At 40.3% G+C, this 24,264-nt stretch overlaps 1 protein-coding gene and 1 long non-coding RNA gene across 4 annotated transcripts in view; both read left to right on the top strand.

Annotated features, from left to right (window-relative positions):
• Window positions 1-24,264, top strand: part of cadm1b (cell adhesion molecule 1b) — a 160,334-nt gene that overhangs the window by 63,928 nt on the left and 72,142 nt on the right. The window lies entirely within an intron of this gene.
• On the top strand, window positions 3,950-19,476 carry LOC112842105 (uncharacterized). Its single transcript, XR_003213743.1, has 2 exons — window positions 3,950-9,952; window positions 14,830-19,476. It is a non-coding gene; the product is annotated as an uncharacterized LOC112842105 (long non-coding RNA).

Below are 24,264 nucleotides of genomic sequence, written 5' to 3'. Positions count from 1 at the left end.
AATTTACATTTAAGGATGCATTTAGGGATATTGATGATGGAGCTGCAAGGCAGGTGGAAAAGAGGAAGACCACAGAGAAGGTTTATGGATGAAGTGAAGGAGGCCATGCAGAGGGGTGATGAGACAGAGGAGGATGCTGGGGATAGGGTGGAGATAGAGGCAGATTGTCCCCTGTGGCAACCCCTAAAGGGAGCATCCGAAGAAGAAGGAATTAAAGCAATATCAGTAGATAAAGAAGGGAAGGGAACCCAAGCACATGACACATTAAAAAATAATCAATGAGTAAAAAAAAAAAACCAAAAGCCCATAGAAACCTCAAAATGCAATATTACTCTATCATGGTACTTAATAAGATATTAACATTTTGCGATATGCTCAGTATTATCCTCAAAGGTAAACTTTGTTAGTAGCTGCTTTACCTAATAAGATGAAGTTCTGAGTCGTTCCTCTTACTTGAGTCATTTTTACCGTTGCTAAATGGGATTTTCCACAAACAGACTGAACAAACTGTCAGTAAAAGCTGTCATAAATGTTGCAAACAGCTGACAAACTGAACTGTTTATATTAGTCTAGTCTGAGTTAAGTTAATTCACACTTGTGTAGTATTACAGCTGTTTTGAACATGAGACAGCAGTCAGCAGTCGTCTGGGACATAATGAGCAGTTGTAATCACATATGAATCACAGTCTGTGAAGTCCATGGCTTGCAACTCTTCTTACTACACTCAGCTTTTCCTCAGCATGGACGTGACACAACGTGGGTACGGCTGTGTCTTGAGCGTGTAACAAAAGTGCTTATTTTCACAACGTTGTATGGATTCAGGTCTTGGATTGTGTGATTTTCTTAGCTTGCTCTAAATCAGAAAGTAGCTTTTTCAAGCTAAGTGTGTTGGGTTTTCTGTTGAGCTGATGTACTGTTAGCTTTGCCATCCTCAGCTAACATTATCACAGGATGGTGCTGCGTGAGAGCCGTCATGTTTGTGATATTTCCAAGTGTCATTTACCTCTATTTTGTCCCATCGTTGTTGCAAAAAATCGAAGCAGACAGTGCTTCTCTGATTTCTTTCTCCTGTGCCCCAATCATTGTTTGACCAACTTCCTCCTGTACTATCACTTCTCCTCATTAGCTAAAAAAAAAGTTTAACCCTTTTTTATATTTTAGTAAAGCAAAGTTCATGATTTATGTTCAGTTTTTGTAATAAGATATCAATATTTGGTGTTCCTGTGTTGATACAATATTTCCACGCAAAATATAGCAGTACTACACTGTATTGATTGTCTTTCCCTCACCCCTATCTCCCACTTCGAAAAGCTGAATATTAAGTAATAAAGCTGAAGATTCAGACTCGGAAAAGAAAAGTGAACAAAACAGGGTATCACACTGGCCAGGCAATCAAAAAGTGCACGAGAGACAAATTAAAAGCAAGCACTCCCACAGGCAGTTAAAGTCTCCTGTCCCTATAACCTGTATGTCATTGGATTGTTGGAGTAAACCTTGTGTGAGACGGCAGTAACTGCCACCCAGGAAGAAATAATAAGAAATACATTAACTACCACAAACATACTGTCGATTGACAGCTTAAAGTGTTTCTGTTTAGCACTTTGCCAGTAAGCATTTTATTGGAGCATCTGTGTTGTGCAGATCTGGGTTTGCTGCAATAATGTCTTCATGTATCTTATTGAATGCATGTGTTTGCCCCCAAGAATTATGGGCCTGTGCAATATTGAGTTAGTGTGTATGTATGTGTGTGTTTTGTGCCTGTAAGCGCTCTTGCTGTTTTGTGTCAGTGCATAGAGTATCTGTGTTTTTTTTTTTTCTTTCCATAAATCCATTTTCGCTGGTTGTCAGCACTAACGCTACTGTCAGCAGCAGTTGATGGAGCCCCACTCTGCCGTAAGACTCTCTGATCTATCAGCTGTGACGTAATGCTCTCCTCAATCACCAGCCCTGGGAACAGTAAATCAGAGCACTGCTGCTCTGCGTGGTGCTAATGCTGGTACCCTGCTCCCTGCTCAACCACTGAGCTCATCTACAGTCCAAACAGCAAGAGAACAGCAGGATGATTGCTGGACACTTTAATCGCTTCTAATGACCTCACCTATCAAGACCCTATTAAAACATTTGTATGCAAAAACTAAAGATCATTTTGCATTTTAGACACTGCTGCTAAAGATCCTCTTAAAATATATATATTGTTTTGTTTCCTAACAACAGTGTTTGTCAGAGGCAAGGTTGGTCTCAACTTGAAACCTCTGTTCATCAAATGTACGGTATAAAAAAATCCTGCAATTTCTTCAATTTCAACTATTAGAGTCTGGCTGTAAACAGAAAAGCTGGTGGTTGAACTCAATAGACTTTCATGATAAAACCTTAAAGCTTAAATGCACATTGATTACAGCCTGGTACACAGTGGTTTTGTTCTATTTAATCAGTTTGCTCAAAGCTACAGGTGGTGATTTCTGTTATTTCTTACCCATCTGTATCAAATTAAGACTTAAAGTTATTAACTATTGGGGTTTGGCTGCTTTGAGAGACTGAAATGGACCTCTTGGCCATGTCTGTAGTGTTTGTATATGCTGTATTGTTAATTATACTAAGAGCACTCAAGAAGTTTTAACAAGAAAATTTTCATCGCATTTGCGATTCCCATTAGCACATTAGCAGGTACCTGCTGAGGTATGTAACCGTACAATTATTTGAGTACAGCTTGCAACAACACTTGATAGTGTTAGATGATAACTGAGCACTCCAGAGAAAAAAAGAAAAACAGTCATAAGGTTTTAGACGAGGCGCCAGACAGGACTTCAAAAAACCACTGACGCATATCTCATCACACCCGCGTCCATCTTTGGTACACAAATACAAATATTGTGTGTATAAAACCACAGAAAGCTCAAAATGTTTTACAGCAAGTCCTTGTCAGCCTCTCCGTATATTAATGTTGAATCAACAAGCCTTTAAAATTAATTTAAGGAAAGACATACATTTTTTAAATAATTTGATCACTTAATTACAAGCGCACTGGAGCTTAGTACGACCCTGTAGTCTGTACGTTTTAGGACGCCAGTCACCATCTCCTGGTTTCAGTCATTCCAGTTCACACTGAGATTAAGGAAAATCCAGCAGGCAAACATAAAACAAGAAGAATAATTACATTTTAATTTTGCTAATCCTTTACAAAAAAAGCTCATCATTGAACATGTTCTCTGAATCTTTTTCTTTCTTTGTCATTTTCATTCTTTAGACAGGATAGCTGCCTGCTGGTAATGCCGACTTTGCTTTCTCAGCAGGTCATTGAGGGCTTGTATAGAGCACAACAGGGAGGTTCCTGAAGTAAATATCACATTCATGTTCTGCCTAGGGATTTTGATTATGAGCCATAATGTTAGAACCATCTTAAGTAGACTTACTAATCACCTATGACAAGGCAAACTGATGGTATGTGCTCTTGTAAAAACACATCTGTATCATCTGTAAAGTCAGTAAGTGAATACAATTTGATTTGTAGAGCACCTTTCAAGATAAACATCGCAAAGTGCTTCACAACAGAACAGAAGATAAAACCAAAAGTAAACAATATATGAACCTTTTTAAGACAAAAGTGGTTGATTTGCTCTACCCACAATCCTAAACTGTAACTCATCTGTTATTGGTGGAGGTTGCGGGTTATTATGGAAGTGTTTAAAACCATGAATGTCAGGTCTCTTAGTGAGCCCAAAATATCAATAACATTGCTGAATATGAATGGGAACCGGAGCCCTTAAAAAAGTGGGCGGTCACTAAAGCACTCTATTGTAAACATTTTAATCTTTTCGTCGTTTTCCATTTCAAGCTGTTTGGTCGCTATTGTGAAAAGATCACTTTGAATTACCAACGCAGAAACAAAGTAAAACACACTGGTTACTGTGCTTAGGCGGTAAAGCATGTTTCAATCTTCAGATCAGCAGTTTTTCTGTCCAAATAGCGAGTTTTTGTTTATTTTGTGTCTTTGTTGTTAGCATTACTTTCTCCTTTGGCTCCAGACAGAGAAGTGTCACTTTGTCGCTTGTAGCTAAACATATGTTGCTTTTGGCTATATGACTGGCACTCTCATTTTTCTTGGGAGGATAGACGTGTATATGCTGCACAGGCGTCATTGAGAAATAGCTGAGGATCAGACTTGGTGACGTGGTGTGTTGGATGAACTTACAAGCAGTGTGGGACCAAAAATGTTAATTAGATGATAAAAGAAGAGGCAAAGCCTGAAGAACTAGAAACTGGCAAACCTGTGTACTGTTGACCTCTGCACTTGTTCATTTAGAACAAGGAGACTTTAATCATGATCTACTTCTTATTTCCTCATGAGAGGGTTTGTTTCAGACAGTAGTCCAGAATGAGCCATGCTGGCAGGGAGAGCTAATCAGTGCCAAAAGTATAGCTATTTTCCTATCAGGAGGCGACAGACAGGTAAAAAACCCTACAGAGATGAGTGAGCACAGGCAGAGGTCAACAGATGGAGCTTGGCAGGGCAGGGGGAACAAGCTGCACCATTCCTTTCTCAAAGGGAGGCTACCATAAGTGTCAGCACAAGAAAGTCAGAGTGAGCAAGAGAACAGTCGATGAAACTGGAAGGACATCGGAGGGTCGGAGATTTTCACCAAATTACATGATTTTCTGTGACAGGTGTCATAGTTTAAAGGCAGGGAGGGTGACATCGGGTTGCTGGCCGTGTAGCAGAACTGACAAGGCAGAAGCTTCACATTTAAGAAAACCGGCGTGAGAGAAACATCTGAAGAAGAAGAAGAAGAATATCCATCTGGCTTTGCAAGCATTCAGGATGCCTGATACTGCTGAATCTTTGCGCAATCCATGCACTTTTGTAAAATCTTTATCTTCTTTCATGCGGTGTCTTCTCTTTCAGCAGCGCTAGCTTGTCTGCTGAACAGCTGGTGGTTGAACTCAAGGAGCTAGGATGGAGTTTCTCATATAAGGGTTAGAGCCCAGCGTCAACAGCAATGGAAAGTGATGGGTTAGAATGAGGTAGACCTATTCGTCAGTTCAAATAATGGTTTTGCCCTAGCAGTCAAGCTGAATGATATGGAGCAGGAAGGGAATTTGTTGTTGTGAGAGACTGCCATAAAAACTCTGGAAAACTTAATAAGCGCTGCTGTAGTCTGGACAGGATCTATCGAAAGGTGGTGTCCTTTGAACAAAAAGGTACTTTTCACATCGCTAAGCAGCGTATGAGCTATTCTTGAAAGGTCTTTTGGGTTTTTTTGATCATATATGTAAGTAATAACATTTTGTCTGTCATTTACATGTAAATCCCAGCAGATCCTGAACAGGCAGCATGACTTTAATTGTTCGTTTGCGTCCTTTAAATAACAATAGTAGAATATGATATGATTATACCCAACAATAAGACAAATGCAGTACAGAGCAAAAGATTTCGCCAGTAATACAAAGTAACATAAAGGAGAAGTTTTAAAAAAATGAGAAAATACACATAGTTGTAATACATCACTCCAAGGACAGACCAATAACAGCAGCAGTACGAACGAGAATGACAACCAACTGGAGAGAAATGGGTAAAAAAAGCAGAGGCTTATGTGATAATGGGCAGCAGCTGTAACAGGTGAGACCTGCATGCACATGTGGTATTTACCGGGTCTGTCTATAAGAGAGCAGAGGGAGAAAACAGGGAGCTATGAGAGAGGAAGAAGAGAGAGGTGGAGATGGAGCTACAGTCTTGACACTTGTTATCTCTGACCTAATTTATCATGTTGCTTCTCTTTATGTCAGGGATGGTAGATATTTCCACTGCCTGACAACCGGTGATGTTTCAACATATTTGGATGCTGAGAATCAGTCTCAGATCATAGCAGCTGAGGTGTGCAAAGACAAATCTGGAGTATTTTGTTGTGAAACCGACACGCAGTTACACATTTCAGCATCTTTATGGACTCTCTGAAAATGTTACAATGTGTTGACAGGAAAACACGACTGAGAAATCTCCAATTTCAAGCCACAACATGTACCACGGTGTTCCACACTCCTCTGTTTGGTCCGCACGTGTGAGCCGGTGTGCAACACGAAAGCTCCGGAGAAAACTTAATGCTATCAACCATGATTCTGAGGCAGAAAGCTTTATCAACATTTCCTCGGGGTAGCAAGGTCAGATGCATCTTCACAATCCAAAAGATAAATGGATCAGATTTCCACGCCACATGTAGTTCAGGGCCCAGTCTGCCAGCAGCCACATAAACGTAAGCTTTCGGCCTTAAACACAGGGTGCTCGGTCTAGTGAGGCTCGTCAAAAATACAAAATGTCCCCAAGCTTAAAGAGCAGTTTGATGTGATTGATGGACACCGAACGGCACATTACAATAAATTTACCGGAGTGACCTGCAGACTTTCTCAGGCCTCGCTTGGTTGGATGAATGCGAAGTGTTTATGCTGAGATTTTAGAAGGAATGATTGTGGGATTCGATGAAATTGCCACCTGAAGTAGTTTTGGTTTTGAAGGAGGCGGTAGCGCTCACACAGCGACCACGTGACTTTGCACAAATACGCACATTTAAAGTGTGATTTTTTTAAACGGGATGTACAGTGTGGCTTCGTTTCCCTTCCTCTGGATCTAAAAGGATATTGGCAAGTGAATATCCCTCATGTGTCTATATCCATTCGACTTGTTTTCATCGCAACAGGTGTTACCCACAGATAAAATGTGGAGGGAGAATATGATTTTCGGTTGAAGGATAGACGTTTCTTATCTCAGATAACCACTTTACTCCTGTCATAACCTGTCTCTTCCTCTGAGTTCAGCTCTTGTGATTGCTTGTGTGTGTGTGGGACTTGGCGTTGTTTGACATGCATACGCCCGGTTGTGTTGTCATATGCATTTGCTGCAAGACCAGGGTTTACAAAGTGTGGCCCACACTTTGCGTAGTGACAAAGAAAGATTGCATAACTGTTCCTTTTTTATCGTATGGCAGATCATAACGATTTGTTTATTCAACTTCAGCTCTTCTTAACTTTAATGATTGTAGTAACCGCCTTACTAATGATTGGAAAATAAAAACATAAAGCATCAAAAATAATTGAAGTTATAACTATAAATCAGACAAATTACAAACACCAGTTGTAATTTTCTTTGAAACTTTGAGAACCTCTACATTAAAAATGTGCAGAACAAATGTGAGGTATATTCAATTTTGATTAAAGATCAAATCAAATTTATTCCAGACTGATGTTGGTAAATTCTGGCAACGCTGTTTGGAGGCTGGCATTTTTAGCTATTACTTTGTACCATCTGTAATTTGAAATCTTTCTCTATGGCAGTTGGTTACTTGATGCTGTGATCCGATAAATGGAGTCACATGGGGGCGTGCCGAGGTTACAGCACTACACGTTCTTGATTATAGTTAATTTCCTAATGACTAAGCTGGTGTCAAATGTTCAAATTATAGACGGTACAAAGCAGCAGCTAAAAATGTCAGCCCCCAAACAGCGTTGGCAGATTTTGTTGACAGCTACCAGCTCCACATACAACCCAAACCCCCTCGATCACCATAAAAGTAAGGTCACTTTAAAAAGAACAAACAAAAACATTTGAATCCATGATTAGAAGAAATGTTGGATTACATATATACATATTGTTTGTGTTTTACAGTGGCTCATTAATGTGTTTTTGAACTCTGTGTGTTTTTTTTAACACAATCCGTTGCCACCGATTGTTTGGATTCACAACTTTTCTGTGAAGAGTGCTCCAAGCCACCGAGACCTGGAAGAGAAATACGCTTCTGAGATCTCAAAATTAAGTGAGGAGCAAAACAGAACATGAAGACGAAGTAACCTCTCAGCAAGATATTCAGAGAGACATGATCCTGCAGGCTGGGCTGTTGGTGTTACTCATAGAAATGTTGGCACCGGTTGCTCTCTGTTTATAAAGCTGGCGGGCCCAGAGCATGGGGTGGAGACTGTGGAGATCTCCGATATTTGGCAAAGTCAACAGCGGTAACAGGAGGATACTTCATCATAGTCACAGTCACTGTCAGGTAGCTGAGACCTTGCCAGCTTTTTCAATTTCTCCTGGCCTCATAGCAATTTGCCAAGTGGCGGAATAGCAGTTGAATTGCAATCTGTGCATAATTTTATTTGTACAACGCAGTGGAGGGAGTGACCTAAATAGGGCTGAAGGACACCCGCAGAGAAATAACCAATAATACAGTCAGAGGTGCTATATTGCATTGCTGCCACCAGAGAAATGTCTCCTAGTTGCTTTGAGGAGGTCACCAGATGGCATGAAAGTCAGCAGCCTTTACGTCCGACAAACTGGGAGCCTGTTTAGTGAGGACTATACTTTGTGGTGTGAAAGAGTTTGAAAGTGGACGACCATACTTTGACTGGAATGTGTCACTTTTTCTAACAAGGTGTCTAAACGGCACTTCGGTTTAGGTTGGATCGCTTGAGAAATTTATGTGGGATATTCATAAAAAAAAGTCCTACTTTCTTTAAATGAGTTGACGTTTTATTTAAAATACTTTGATGACATTAACAAAGTAACAAGGAACATTTAAAATTTAAAAAACAGTGAAGCTCACTCACTAGCACCTTCTATCTCTTTAATTACAATAACTGAGTCAGTGAGATATCTTTAAACAAAACCAAGCTCGCTGTTTTTTGTCTCTGTATATTCATTAACTTTTCAGAATTTAGTCTTTGGTTACAAAGCTGGAGACTTTGTTGACTGGCCATACTGCACAAAATAGACTCTGCAAGTACCTCTCTGCCATAGATACACATATTTTAGGTCTGCTTTGTTCAGAGAGAACAGCACATTCATTTAACTGCATGGAAAACTCCTAAACTTTTGATAAAGCTTTTGTTAATTAGGATGTTGCAGTTATTTTTTATTGTCAGGCAACTGAATCAGAGTATGAGTATGGTTTTATAGAGAAATAATTTGTATTAAAACTGTATGTGAGCACAGAGGGAAAACACATGCAAAGGATTGACAGCAGCTGACACTAAGAAGAATGCAAATGTGACAAGACGATGTCACGAAGAGGCTAATTAGGGGGTGACAACATTTAGAGACTTTTTAACCTGGCTTTGGCTAGTTTCCATGGAAAGCAGTTGAAATGCTGTTTCTTGCATTGCAAGTATTTTTACTCAGCCAAATCACCCAACTATTGACTAAAACTCCATAATTATAACAGGCAGAATGCTGCTTTGAGAGTGGTGACAAGCATTTACAATGGTGAAGCATTTCTTTAAATATTATCTACCTAAGATCTTCATATGTGTTAAATTTACCATCATTGAATGTATACGTGAAAAAATTAGTCATGTCCGAAAGTCAGAAAATGCCTTTTTTTTGAATTTGGATAAAAGAAACACTATCACTCTTATGGTTGTCTCTCTCTTTCTAGTCCCTCAAACTGATGCAACAGTGCCCTCAGTAATTCAGTCACAGGACAGCCTCAAATTGCACTGTGTCAAGATAGGTGCAGTTCACTGAGAGCATGTCAAACAGCAGTACTGGGCTAATGGATTTCCTGTGTGTCCCGGTGGGTTGTTTCACTATCGACAGGAGAGTGGCTCAAGTCCTGCCATTCACAAACCTGGGAGCTGATAACACGGGGAAGGAAAGCAGACAGTGCCACAGTTCACCTGTCACTCCAGCTCCCGTTCCAAACGGCTGCTGTTGATTTAACTGATTGGAGACAGGCCCACTTAAACAAAACAGAGTGCGGGCGTCCCACCGAGAGTGTTACAGAGACAAAACACGTTGGTATAACTGGCCTCCTGTTTACTCTAACATGGCAGACGTGACCTTTGGTGAGCATTTCAAATAACCAGGGGGACCCGACAGAGGCTAAGCCGAGCTTGGGAGACAAAGTTCCTGCTAGTGCTGACATTACCGGCCATCTGCTTTAACTGGTCAACTGGGAGACCAGCGCAGATGCAGGTAGTTAAAAATCTGCAAGCAGCCGTAGCTGCTTTTTTAGGGGCTTCACTAAAAAAAATCTCTAGTTTTCATTTTTTAAATATTGTTTTTAAATGTTATTTTCTTCTTTTTTGGTTTTGTTTTTTTGCTGTTGACAGTTACAGTCCAAAATGTTCTCATACAGGCTTTGGAAGGTTTTTTCTAGTCAAGGCTGCAAATAATGTTCGCAGTCGTACTTTGTTGATTATTTTGTTATTTATTAACCAACAGTGAAAGCCCAGACTCAAAGGCAATGTCCTTGCCAATCTGGGAGGAGGGGAGCTGACCAAATAGTTAAAAAACCCCCAAAAAAACAGTTGTTGAAGGACACATTTGCTCACTCCACATTTTTTGTGCACAGTGTCAGAGTGAGACAGAGACACTGTAGATACGGTACATGTAAATACATATGAGAGCTGTTAGTCTTCCAAATGTTTTCTTAAATATTTCTATAAAATATATAAAAAATACCTCAAACTTTTGCATGAAATCAAAGTAATGTAGGTTCTACTAGTGTTAGCTTCATTACTACTTGTTCTGTTTTAGTCTCCCTTTATTGACTTCTTCAGTCTTCTGCTGTTTCTGTTACTGTTTCAAATTTCTGTTACGTTTTGCACTAAACAAGAGAGTAATGTGCAGCAAAGGTCTAGACACACTCGCTTGATGTGTTGCTCTGGCTAATGCAGCATTTCAATTTTAATATGAACTGCACCACATACTCAGTATGCTAAACAGTATTTAATGTGCTATGAGACTGAGGAGCGTTGGCCAGGTTTGTCAAGTCAATGATGGCATTAGCGTTGTTGCCCAACTTCACAATGAGCAGTGAATAATGTATTCATTATTCATCTCTCACTAAAAACAACAAGATGGCAGTTCTGTAAAATGCGACAGTAGGATGTTCTGTAATTTTGAATGTGAGGAAAATAACAGATTGCGGCTTTAAGACGTGTTTTAATCACGCCGTTGGATTTCCTGGAAATTTAATTGCACACATTTTCAGGGCCGTGTTAAGCTTTCATTTATAGACGGGCTAACTCGCGACGTGTTTTGTGACTGTGTCTTTTATGGCTGTGTGTAATCAGACTGCATGCCCTTCTCTGGATTAATAATGGCTGTGATTTCACAAGGTGCTACTGCATCGCGGTGGCTTTTTTCCAAGGTGTCATTTGGCCAAAGAGTATGAACCGGCAGCAGAATGAATGACTGCATATCCCATTACCCCCAGTGCTGGGTTTGCATTTTGTCCTCTCTCATGGAGCCTTACTGAAGGGTATTTGTGAAATAAATAAATAAATACAGTGAAACACCTCAGAGCACCTTTACAGCAGAAGGAAATAGTGTAGAGATTTCTTTCCTGTGACGCCTCGCTTATTCGTGCTTCCCCTCATCCTTAAATGAAAATGAAAGCTTGTGAAATACTGGCTATTGCTGGTTGCGTAGCTAGCAGCAGGAATAATGTAATGACATGTTAAGATTCAGAGAGAAGGGTTTGAACCAGCAGGATAGAAGAGTGACCTCAGCCCGGCTAAGTGATGGTCTCAGCTCAGCTCCATCTGCCCATTGTGTTTGCCCTTGGCAACCCAACATAGTTGCTGGTGTTGGTGAGTTAATGAGGACTGCGGAAAGGTTAAGTAAACAGGAGGGGCCGGCCTAACAGGAAAATTACTACTGCCATCATCACAGACCGTAGCTGAGCACAGCTCGGGCTGCTCTCATCATTATGTCATTCATCAAGTCTGATTTTAATGATGCGTGGGTAATATTGAACTGTAGATTACAGCAGCATGCCAGTGGTACATATTGGCACCCCTGGCTGCTAAAATGCTTTGAATTCTAATTGACAAGCACGCAGCCAAGTTAGGTAAAGAAATACAACCAGTTTCTGCTGCCATATTTTTCCATGCAGAACAAAAAGTACAGCCCGTTTCTTTTGTTCTGTTTTGAAGAATACGGAAGCAGCGCGAGTGGAAGTGGCCGTTTTCAGCCTTGCCATTCCTCCTGATTGTGAACTGCTCCTTGGAACTTCTCCTCGGGACGAACACAGTCTGCCGACTCCCTACGTACCATGATGGATGATGGGATTGTTATTCAGCATTCCTAGGCTCCGCTCGGCTGCCAAGCTGCTGTCTCCTCCGATGGCCATTGTTCTCCGGTCGGCTGGAAGAGTCACCTTTATCCGATTGAAATAAATGAGATATACTCAAACTGAGACATTAATTACAAAGTTTATCTCCCGGCTAAAGTACACTAATAAAGGACTCTAATAAGGCATCCATCATAGCTAGACTCTGTGGATGTGGCTAAGGGCACTGGCCAGAGGTCACCCGGTTTGATGAATGACAGTATCTATGATACAACAAAAGATATTACAGATCTCCCCTTTCACACAGTAACAGTGACATGCCTCCCTTTCATTGCTCCATGTGAATCTCAGCAAAATAACATTTTCTCACTTTAAAACGTTGCCTGCATTTACAGTTTTGATCAGATGCAGTAAATTGCATGTTTATAGGTCTGAATCTGCTCGTTACTTTCACGATGCTCTATTCAGTCCTCCAGCCAGTTGTACTGCTGGGTGTGTTCACCCACAATATGCTTACTTGTCAAAGCAGAAAACCAGCACAACAACTGTAAGTACTATTTTTGTGTGCTTGCCTGCAGACAATTATGACAAATGTGCACGCTGCACTGCCGGCACTCACTGCTGACTGCTGCAGGCCAGGCCAGAAATTGGTCCTTCTGGCTCGAAAGATAAACTCAAAGAAACAACCAACAGGACCGAGCCAGTTGTTCACAATTGATTAAGCTTTTCTGTAACCTAACCCTGGGGCAGTAGATGACTCAGAAAGATTCTCAACCATAACATTAGATCATAAAAGTCATTTTTGTCTACATGATCCATTACTGTCAGTAATTGACTTTGAGCTATGTTATCTTGAGCCACCTGCGATCAAACACGATGGCAGAAAGATTTCTCAGTTATTTTATTTAGTCCCCCCTCTGTGAAACAAACTGGACCAAGCAGTGGCTGCACAGCGCAGTTGTGCAATTCCCCCACTGAGCCCGATTTAAGACAGGGAGAGACGGAATGCATGTTAACGTTTTACGTCCCATTTTTTTGCACGTGTAATACAAAATGCCCCTTTTAAACGTTTGCTAAAGGCAGCAGCTCCTTCTTCTTGCACACGATGAAACACGATTTCATGACCGTGTTTCGCATTCAGGAAAGACTCCATTCATGTTTTGTGTCTCTAAACAACAGTTTCCTTTTAAGCCGGGCGTTAGGGTGAGACCTCTGGGTGTTGAAACGCTCGGATCATAGGTGAAGTTCAAGGTGATTACACACGTTTTTCACAAGAACACATCGACACTGTGCACAGGCTGGCGTTACAAAAAACTAAGACGAGTTCTCCTGCATGAAAATACCTTGAGAACAGATTTTTTTTAAGAGTAGCAAGATATTTTTATTTTCTTTGATCTAACTGAGCGTATAAAGCTGAAGTAAAGGTGTTCCTTTAAAGCAGATTCCTACAAAGCGGTATGAAAAGAACTACTTCTTGTACTCTGCTAAGTCTTGAAGAGCCATTTTTCTTGCACAAAAAAGCAAATTGTCCATGCAGTGCAATTTTAGTGACCATATTGTGCCTTTTGGCAGCGACTCAGAATGTCTGTCTGACATCTCCACTGCTGCTCTGCTCTGCTAAGATTGCACCAGCTGTCTCCCGTTTGCTTTCTAATGTCTTCTTTGTTAACATTTCATCAACTGTCTGATAACGGCGTAACTGGAGGGCAGGCTCCCTCCAGCACTGGACTACAATGGCACAGTGTGCTTAGCAAAGATCTACTGCATGTGTGCGTCAAAGAGAAACAGTTACAGAGACACGGGAATCATAAATCTACTTGCAATCAATGCATTATTAAATATAATGCAGAAGATGTGCCGCAAATTATCTTTAAATGGCCAGAGTTTAATTTTAAAAGGCATGTCGAGTGAATTAATTCTCATCGGTGTCTTTTATGCTTGATGCAATTAATTGTTACTGCATGTGGCGACACGCTGAAGCAGAATTAGACGGGCCGCGAACTGTCAACAAGAAACATAAGGCAGTCCTTTTAACATCAAATCAAAACAAGTGTGGTTAAAACTTTCAGTCTTTTAATCACAGAACCGGTGTCCCCGTGCATGTCACACATCATACAGACATAAAAGCTCATTCATCAGTGAAAATAAATGACCACCATACTCAAGTGTACTACTTACAGTATGCAAAATAGCAGCTTCCTCTCATATGCAAAACATTCCTTTCACTCCATGAGATCTATTATTCACTTTCTTGCTTGCATATCCAATTACTAAATGAGCTTTGCCTTATTGCAGTAACTCAAAAAAAAAAAATCCTCATGGACAAAAGTCTGTGGTAGCAATTAGTAACACCAGAGGGTAGCATGGCTTGTCTTCTTGTTGCTCTCATAATGATTCCCTTTGGTGTCATTAACCGCTGAGTCTGTGGACTGTGATCTGTGTTGATCATCCAGTTAAATTTTTTTTTACTTGTCTTCATCCAAGTGCAGAAAAAGCTGCACTGTATTTGCGCACAAATTTCCTTTCCAGGTGACCACTTCCTGTCTATGAAAATGATTCGAGTAATTTCTATGCTAAAATGCTGCCAGTTAAAGTCTCCAGTGTGTTTTGGCATAGAATAAGAGAAGAAAAACTGTCTGTATCATGATGATCTCCTGCTGCTTAGTTGCACATAATGCATGCTGTGGTTGGTGGTGGGTTTGAAAGGACAGTGCCATATTGTAGCCTGGAAATAACATTACATGCGCTTTTTCTCTTCCCGTCACTGCTGCAGAAGTTCACCCCTGCAGGCTGACCAAAGCTCTGTGGTTTGCCCAGGGCAAGCTGTCTCGCTCCTGCCTCTGCAACTCATCTGTCATTGGCCAGACCTAAAGCTGCTGGATCATTGCCTGAAGACTTTTAAAACTCTCTGGCGAGAGGTCATACATTGAATTAGAAAGCCAGTGGGGGAAATATCTTGGTGCTGGAGCAAAAGCAAGTATTAAACTGCATTTCTGAGGCAGGAGAGCCTCAAGCGTTGCTACCCTTCTCAGTGTGGGCCTGGTCTGTCATATGAAGTTTTAGTTTATTCCAGGGGAAACACATTTTAAAAACCAGGACCGAGTTCACTGTTTAGCTGATGTCTAAAAATTTTGTATTGATTTTGTAGTTTCTCCAAGTTTTTCATTGACATTGTGTTCGATATATGCAGTTTTTAAATCATGTTGCACTGTAAAAATGCTCCGCTTCAAGCAAAAGTTATGCATTGGAAGTTTTTTATGTACAGAATCCTAATCTAAAGCTCGCCCGAGCTTTAAAAAGCTTTACATGGAGTTTCAGCTTAATGTTTTGCTGTCGGTCCTGCAACTTTTCCATGTTGGTTCACTCTCATCGCTCCCTTGGTGTTGATTTTGGACACAGCAGGCAGTCCTTTTTCAGAGAAACAGCTACTGTACCAAACAGCAAACACAATTAATGACTAGCGGGTGAAAACACTGGAGCATTTAGCAGCTAAACAGCCGCACATTCCCTTAGGACTTGCTAGAGAACAAAGACAAAGCTAAAATAGAGTGAATCCTGAGCTCAAATTAATGCTCCTTAACTACTGGATGTGTGAATAAGGATTTGCTCGGTAACAAGTTCATTGTATAAACTTAAAAGGGGGTAATATGTCATTGTTCTATGCACAATAGCCTCAAATTATTGCTGATTTGCATAACGAAATATTTAAACTTATTAAAAACGAGTCAACAGTTATACTGTCCACTGTGTGTCATACGTTCACATGCTGGAAGTCTTGTATGAACATTTTTAATTAGTGATTTATTGCAGAATAACAATTTCTGCCTAATAAGTACCTTTGAGGTACTGTGGAGTCACTGCATTGTGACATGGAAATACTCATATACAGTGTTGCACGTGAAATGCCTACTTAGTGCACTGCTCATTAGTTAACTTCAACCAAAAGCACGGCAGAAAATGCACAGCAGAATAAAAAAAGGTACTCTGGAAAAGTAGCATGTGACTGAAATGTGGGAAAGCACACGCCTCCTCTCCCAGCAGCCTCTCTCCACTTCAAGTACTGAAGTGTTTGTCATTCAGCTTAATAAGGTGGCCTCAACAGGGAGCACCACACCAGCAACCATAGGCTGGAGAGGCTGGGGCTGTGGAGGGTTTATGTTTGATACATCAACAGTAGATGCATTCGCATAGGACTGTGGATCTGTGAGAGTCTGAAAACGGACGGAAAGAGGTACCAGATTCGAGCGAGTTATTACGAGTGAATGTCTTCAGTTTACGAGCGTCTAGCCTAAATGAATTAAAGCATAAAATAAATAAATAAATAGGCAAAACAAATTCAAATTATGTTTTTACAATAGTGACATCATAGGTTAGACGTCCTGAAATGCGCAGTGTGGCAAAGAGAGCAACTAAAATATGCATGTGGGACAAAGCCCATTCTCAACGTCGGCTCTAATAAAAAATTAAAAAACAAAACAAAATCAGGCTTATTTAAAGAAAACTGCAAGTATAAAACTGTAGATAAAACAAAGGACCTTAGAAACAAGAGTGCTTACACTCCTGCAGTCGCTGAAAACAACCCCATTACAGTGACAGCTTTACATTTTGTTCTGTTTAATTATTCATCTCAGCCACTGAATTGTAAACATGTCTTAATCAATCAAATGACGATGGCTAGCAATTCGTAAATATAACTACTGTGGGGGTACTAAGGCCATTAATTATTAAAACTACTCCCCTCTTATTAGTAGGATAACAGTGAGGAGGTCAGTAGCGTTCTCGGTTCAGTTCCTCAGCTCAGCAAAGTGACCCTGAAGTTCATCCGCTGTGTTGGATCGCCTGCAGCAAAACTTTAAACTTCAGAAATTAATTTCTCTCACTGAGTTCAAAGCCTCAGTTAGGGCTGTATAAGACGAATCCTGTGGGAAGTATTGTTTTGCATAAGTTGTTATCTTCCAGACTGTGGCACTGCTTTCTCATCTTCTCCTCTCTGTGTTTTTAGGGCTGTGAGATTGTTTTTGTAATATGATAATGTTTTGTTTGTCTCAGACTTCATATGTGTTGCCCCCTTGCCCACATCTGACTCATAAAAAAAATAAAATGTTGAACTCATAATAGAATAAATTAAAGAATACTGAAAAAAACAGAAAATCCTTCCCGGTGATACTCCAGAGTGACTCAGACTGCCAAACTGCACCAAATGGTCAGTCTAGCAGTGAAACCTGCCAGTTATTACTTTAAAGCTGCACCAGAATCTGCACAAACCATACAGGCTTTGAGATTCCGACGACTGCAGAGAGGAACGGAAGATAGCAAAGTGATGCTGACAGGTCTTCAGATAGGGGAATTTATGACAGTTTATTTGGCTGTGGAGCCCTCGGTAAATTATGTGAACAGCCAAACATATGTGATTATTAAATGCCTCATTCCAAAACTTTGGGATTCAGTCTGCTGCTATAACAGCCTTTACCCTTCTATGAAGGCTTTCCAGGCTGAAGGGATTTGCTCCAATTCAGCTGCTAGAGCATTAGTGAGGTCAGCCAGTGATGTTGGGTGATAACGTCTGGCTTGTAGCTCCAGTTCGTCCCAAAGGCCGGTCAAGTTCTTCAACACGGAGTCAGATGGTCCAAAATACTACAGTTTTGTCAATCCATAAATTTTCTGACTGATCCCTATCCAGGTTTGTATCACGGGGGCATCAGTCTATGCAGAGACATCCAGACCTAAGACATTCCCATACACAGCGACACATCAATCTCATCTAGGAGGCACTCAGAAGGCATCCTTGTTAGATTCCTGAACCACCTCAACTGGTTTCTTTCAACGTGGAGGAGTAGTCCAGTAGCAGTCTCCTCATCCTATGGCTAAGGGAGAGCCCAGTCACCCTTCAGAGGGAGGTCATTTCCATCGCTTGTATCTGCGTTCTCATTCTTTTGGTCACTGCCCAGTGCTCGTGGGCATAGGTGAGGGTACTACGTAGATCGACCAGTAAATCGGCAACTTCGCTTTCACACTCAGCTCTCTCTTATTACCAAAACAGGCGCCGCAGGCACCACACCAATCCGTCTGTAAATCTCCTGCTCCCGTCTTTTTTCATTTGTGGAAAAAGACCCAGAGATACTTAAACTCCTTCACTTGGTACAGCAGCTCGTCCCTGACCCGGAGTGAGCACAAACATGATTTAAACCAAAATTGCAAAATGAAGAAAATAAATAAAAACAGTTATTAAATAGGGCTGCTCCTGTGGACTGGCAGCATTTGTGGCTTGATTAAAGCTTGAGATCATGTCAGATGTCAGGATTAGTCTTGTATCTTACACTTTGGTGTTTGGTGAGGTTTTGCTCACTATTGAAAGAGTGACTTTTTCTTCAAATTACAGTCAATTTTATGCAACATCACATTTAGATTTTCTTAAGGTAACACTACATTTGTCAATTATTGATTTAAAAATAAATAATTTACAATATGTTTTAAAAAAAAAGAAAAAGAAAAAAAGATTTCACAGCATTCCTAACAGTCCTGTCATACTTTAATAGCTTGAAGAACCACCTTTGGCTTCATTTCTTTTATGTTGGTTGCTGTTTATTTCTGCACAGCTCTCCGAAGGTCTTACCACAGACTTTTAATCACTCTGAGGTCTGGACTGTTGACCATTAGAACACCACAACTCTTTTTCAGCTATTCTGTAGATTTGCATGCTGTGTTGTACTGTATGACGCAATTTTGGCCAAAGTTTAGCTGTCAGACATTTGACTCTAGAGTCCTTTGATATGCTCAGTGACTGCAAGTTGTCCAGGTCCTCTGGCTGCAAAACAAGCCCAAGTCACCAGCCCTCCACCACCGTGTTTGACAGTTGGTGTGAGGTGTTTCTGCTGATATGCTAGTTTCTCTGTGCATTATGGCCAGGCATCTCCACATCTGTCGCATCTGCCCAAAGTACATTATTCCAGATGTGGCTGGCCAACCCTTCCAAACAAGTGCAGTTTCTCTTACCTGGGACGTCCACTGCTGGGACCATTGTGGTATTGTGTTAACACACCTGAATGCTCCAGAACAGCAAACTGCCCTAAACTTTGGCTTATATAGAGGTTATCACACTTGCTGATGAATTTGTTTAGCTGCTACTTATCCCTCTTAATTCCTGTGAAAGTATTAAAGGTATTCTGCATAGAGGCATGTGGAAACGTTGTTTTCACATGAATGTTAATGTGTTGAATTATATACTTGTCAGTAGATACATTTTACATCATTACATAATAGGTTTGTTCTAATATAATAATGTTCTTAATAAAATGTCCTGAAAGAAAATCATAATAAAAAAAAATCTTTCAATTATCTTTTTTACCATCAAAAAGTAATAAGTCTGCTAATAATAGACTTCTGGGCTCAAGGCAGAAGTTGACTGGCATGACTGGCTTAACATTTCACAAAGCTGTGTGTCATATCATAAGTCCAGTTTTTGGCATTTTTGCCTGGACTGAGCACTGTGAAGTGGAGGATGACGGGACAAATGTGTAAAGAAAAAGAGTGGGGGGGGGGATGATATGCAGACATGGTCTTCAGCTGGATTTACTTCATATACCCGGGATGTTGCGGTTAAATTGTGTCTGCCTCTGTCATACCTTGCGGTCGACGGGACGCCTCGCGAAGCGCTTTTCTCACATTTGATGAGCAATACACATGAGAGTGACTTCTTGACATGAAAAATAGCATGTGGTGAAATACAAATAGGATCACAATCAGGAGGAAGTAGTTCATACTGGAGATGTTGACAAGACAAATGTTTGTTCATTGGGTTGTAATAATCTGTAATCAGAGCACAGCAAATGCATTTTCCATCAGACTGTTTTGTAGTGCAGATAGATTTGAAAAATTGCCTTAGGATTGTGATCAAACACTGGAATCACATCATCTCAAACAGCCAGTATTAGAACATTTTGTAAACAGTGTTTATCTGTAATTGCTGTCTTTTTTTTTCTACTGACATAGTAAAAAGAAAAAGACATAATCTCACCTTTTTTTTTTCCTTGAGTAAAGGTTGGCATTTAGAGTGGAGATGACTCAGTACTATTTTTTTATACAAATGCGGTTGACTTTAGAAATTAGACCTCTGGGACTTTGTAGTTCCTCAAATAGCCGCAGAGATGGGCAGTGCTTCCCCAGAGTGAAGGCGTGTCCTACTTTGCACAGGAGTACGCGAGGCAAACTAGATGCTTTGATGTGCAATGCACTATATTCTTTGGAGACTTACAGCGGCATGGATTTAGCGTTTAATCGAGGAATTGGTTTGAAAACAGCAGTGAAATAAAAACCTCTCATTTATTTTAGCCCAGGAATATATTTGGAAGACTTTGTTAGAAACGGAGATCATTATTTCATTTTTTAAAAATCTTTATGTAGTGCCAGAAGAAGAAAATCCCAGTATAGGTTGACTCCCAGGGGCCTTGAGTAAACAACAAACATGCATTGGCAGATTGTGTACCAACCTTGTTTTTTTTCTAGTGTTTTACTTGTGAAAATCAACACATTTGTTAACAGGGTTATATTCACTGGCATAAAATAACACTTTCAGTCCAAGAAGTGTTGCTTTTTTGTGCAGCACAAAATTTGTGAGGGGGCGGTCCTGTGTGAACATGCACATAAAGGAATATATACAAGTTTTTTTCAAGAGTTTTTACTTGTTTAGCTTTTGTCTAGTGCAGTATTGCATTACATTGAAACTGCAATACTCCTCTGCAGTACCACATGATACTTTTATCTAAAGAAAAATGAATGGAAATCAGCGGGGTTGAAGAACTGTAAAAACCGGCAACCTTTCCCTAACCTTAAACAAGAGTTATGAGCGGATAAACAAATTAAAAGCATTATCAGTGAACATTTACACATATCAATAAAAAGACTGAGTCATTACGCTCATCAAGTGTCAACCAGGTGGCACATTGCTTCTTTCTAGATGCATTTTATGTCTCAAATTGTTGTGTTAATGGTATATAAATGACACTATAAGCAGGAGATGTTTAGACTCTGTGGTGAGCGTAATTAAATTCCTGACATGGTGATGTTCTTGCTATTTAATGAAGATATTTATCTTCTGAAACACTTACTGTTATCATCGGTATTGTTCTTAACATTTGACATTATGTGGCCGCTGAAAAATACAGCTCATCAGCGTGAGCGTCGCCACACATTGTGTGAACGACTGGCAGTGTGTTTGACATCTCGTGTACTGTTTTGTTATCCTAGGAAAGAAGAATAGAGATTGACTATGAATAGAATAGTTTGACTCTGGTTTGGATAGATGTTTAAATTTAACCGTTGCACAAAATACATTATTCATTGTCTGTCTTAAGCGGGACTGTGGTCCAGTAAAATCTGTGTGAATAAAAGTGCTAAACCGCTCTGTTGTGTTTACCTCATAAGAATAAAAATACAGTGAGAGTAAACACTGTAAACTGTGTAGGAATCTAACTGCTGAATAACAGTTTAAAACCGTACTGAGCTTTGATGCTGTGGCTTCTTTTGAGCTCTGAGATAAATTCCTCAGACAAACAAAGATTTTTTTGTCTAGTTTCTCTCTCCACGACAATGTTAGCAAACCGTGAATTCTGAACCATTTCCTCTTCTTTGTTGGTGAGGCCCACTACTCAAAGCAGCTGTTACTCACTGTTGCCATGCCGACTTCAGCCTCATGATGCGTAACATCATGGTGCAAAATTAAGCCCTAATTTTGTGGTGTTGGAAGCCCATGAATATTTGCTCCTCACAGCCAGCAGGTCCGGAGGTTTAACCGATATCCGAAACATATTTTCACGAAAGAAGCTACTTTGGGCTGCCCCTTTATTCACCAGGGGTCACCACAGCAGGTAGCTCCACATGCTTGGCAGAGTTTTCACACAGGGTGCCTTTCCCAACGTAATCCCAAAGGGATTGCTTTTCCCCGAGCTCTGTCCATTTTTTTGTTTTTTGTATGATTGTCAGTGGCCTCAGGAGAGAACCCGGAGTCTGTGGAAGCATCCCAGCTCATGGGTTTTCATGACACTGCCATAGCTGGAATTGTTCAGTTTGCACAAATGCAAATTCACAAAAACTTCGAGTTTAACGTGAACCAGCCATGAGAATTAAGTTAGCTGGGGTAAATGTGTCTAATTTTTAAGAAACTAATGTCTTTATTTGATGGGTTAACTGGTTAGATATCAAGGAATCAAACTAATACTTGTTTAACTCTAAAGCATCCAACAACCCCAAGTATGCTGCCATGGATATTGTATGTAAAACTTTCTAATGTTGAAGTTCTTTTTTCAGGTTGTGTCTCTCATTAGCAGTAAATGCACAAATTCAACAGGTGCTTACTTTAAGATAGCGAACTGCAGTTTTGAGCAGCTGCTTAAAGAGGTACGTTTCACTGGGCAACAGTGCGTACATGTAAATTTGTAATTTCATTTAAATAAGTTTCTTTTCACCATCAAATAAAGTTGCAGAGTAAAAATAACTTCCCATTCTCTGTGATAATTGAGGTGAGACACCGTTCACACAGTGGCACTGAGATCAGAGTAAGAGCATGTAGGTGTGTTTACAGAATTAATCCTCGCACGTGAAGTGGCACATGTGTTTAATGCTTGCGAGTATCAGTGTATTTGCTGCAAATAATCGTCTGATGAGCGATACAGACTGAATTCTGATATGATTTAATGCGGTACAATAAATATTTAAGAGTGTACAGTGCCACGTGCTGTTGCTCAGCCTTGAAATGCTTCTTACGTTTGAGACTTCAAGTCAATTTTGCACATTGGAGCTGAGAGTTGATCTCAGCTGCTGTTCAGCCACTTAAAGTTAAATTTAGCAGCTCCTCATCCTTAAAAATAGATGCGTAATGAAAGGCAGTGTCTCAGCAAAAAAGCAAGAGAATTGAACTTTACCTCACGTCATTTATTTATACAGCAACGCGGACCTCTTCGCGGGCATACTGTTTCTGGAGAGAAGAGAGTATATTACATTAATCTGACTAATGAGCTATCACATAGAATAAATAAATCTACAAGAACAATAATGTATTTTAATAAGAAATGCTAAAGGCCACTCAGATGAAAAATTACCTCTCAAAAGTCTTTGCCTATAGAATAAATCTGACTTCCCTGTTTTGTTGACACGTGGGGGCCATGTGAAGTTGATTTTAATAATTGATCACCACAAAGTGCTGCGAGAGAGCTTTGCTGATAAGCAAAAGAATGGGTTTTTGTGTTTGAATCACAACATCCTATTGATCCCTTTTGAATAACGCTTACTGGAAGAGTCACAGACTTGGAGATTATTTATGGATCCCTCTTGACCTTAGCATTTCCCAGAGAGAATGTGTTTAAGACTATGAAATTGACTGCCAAATCTGCACACATACAATGGATAAATCTAAAGTGACAGCAATAATCAGAGTGGAGAGATTAGCGCTTCTCAGCGTTTTTTTTTCCATCCTACAAATGCAGAAATCATCATCAGCAACAACCAAGGTGGAGCAGGCTCACCTGTGAGGTGGTGGCTCTCAGCTTACGTGCTTTTGCGACGCCGTTCTCATTTGTCAGCTCCGATCCATCAGAGTTATTCGTTTCAAATAAAGAGCACACAGAAATATTTTGCAGATGGATTTCAGAGGATACAATGCGAATGCAAAATCAAATTTAAAAACGATGTAAGGGCCATTTCTTTGGCACGATGGCCCGTGGTTAAAATGACTTTGTGCAGAACTCTGCTTTGCAGCCTGGAGGCATTTTAGATGTTTTCTTAATATAGCACCAAATTTCAAAATTAAAAAGAAAAATGATATTAGCTTTTATAGGCCTTACGAGAAAGTCCGAAATATTCATTTTTTGTGCAGTATGTGGTCCATAAAAGAACTTATCTCTTTATTTCACTTGCTTCACTTGTAACTTGGCACAAGCTGATGATTTTTGGGTCAAAGTGAAGATGCCCAGAAACAAAATGGCTTAAAGATTTGTTTTATAGAGTGGACTCTATCTGCCCGCTGTGCCAAACTAATACGCAGCCGTTTGAGAGAGCAATCAAATGGAAATGGAAATTTGAGCAGCTTAAAGATGAAGCTCATTTTTCCCTTAAGAGCTTGTGTGTGTTCTGCCAAAATGTGTGACTCTGCTTTTCACGATGACTGTACCGAGGGTATGCTGGCCGATGTTCACAGCCTCCTTCTGTTATACATTGT

Source organism: Oreochromis niloticus, linkage group LG14 (genome assembly GCF_001858045.2).
Source record: "Oreochromis niloticus isolate F11D_XX linkage group LG14, O_niloticus_UMD_NMBU, whole genome shotgun sequence".
NCBI lineage: Eukaryota > Metazoa > Chordata > Actinopteri > Cichliformes > Cichlidae > Oreochromis > Oreochromis niloticus.
Note: the sequence above shows the minus strand (reverse complement) of the source record. Positions and strands in the feature narration are given on the sequence as shown.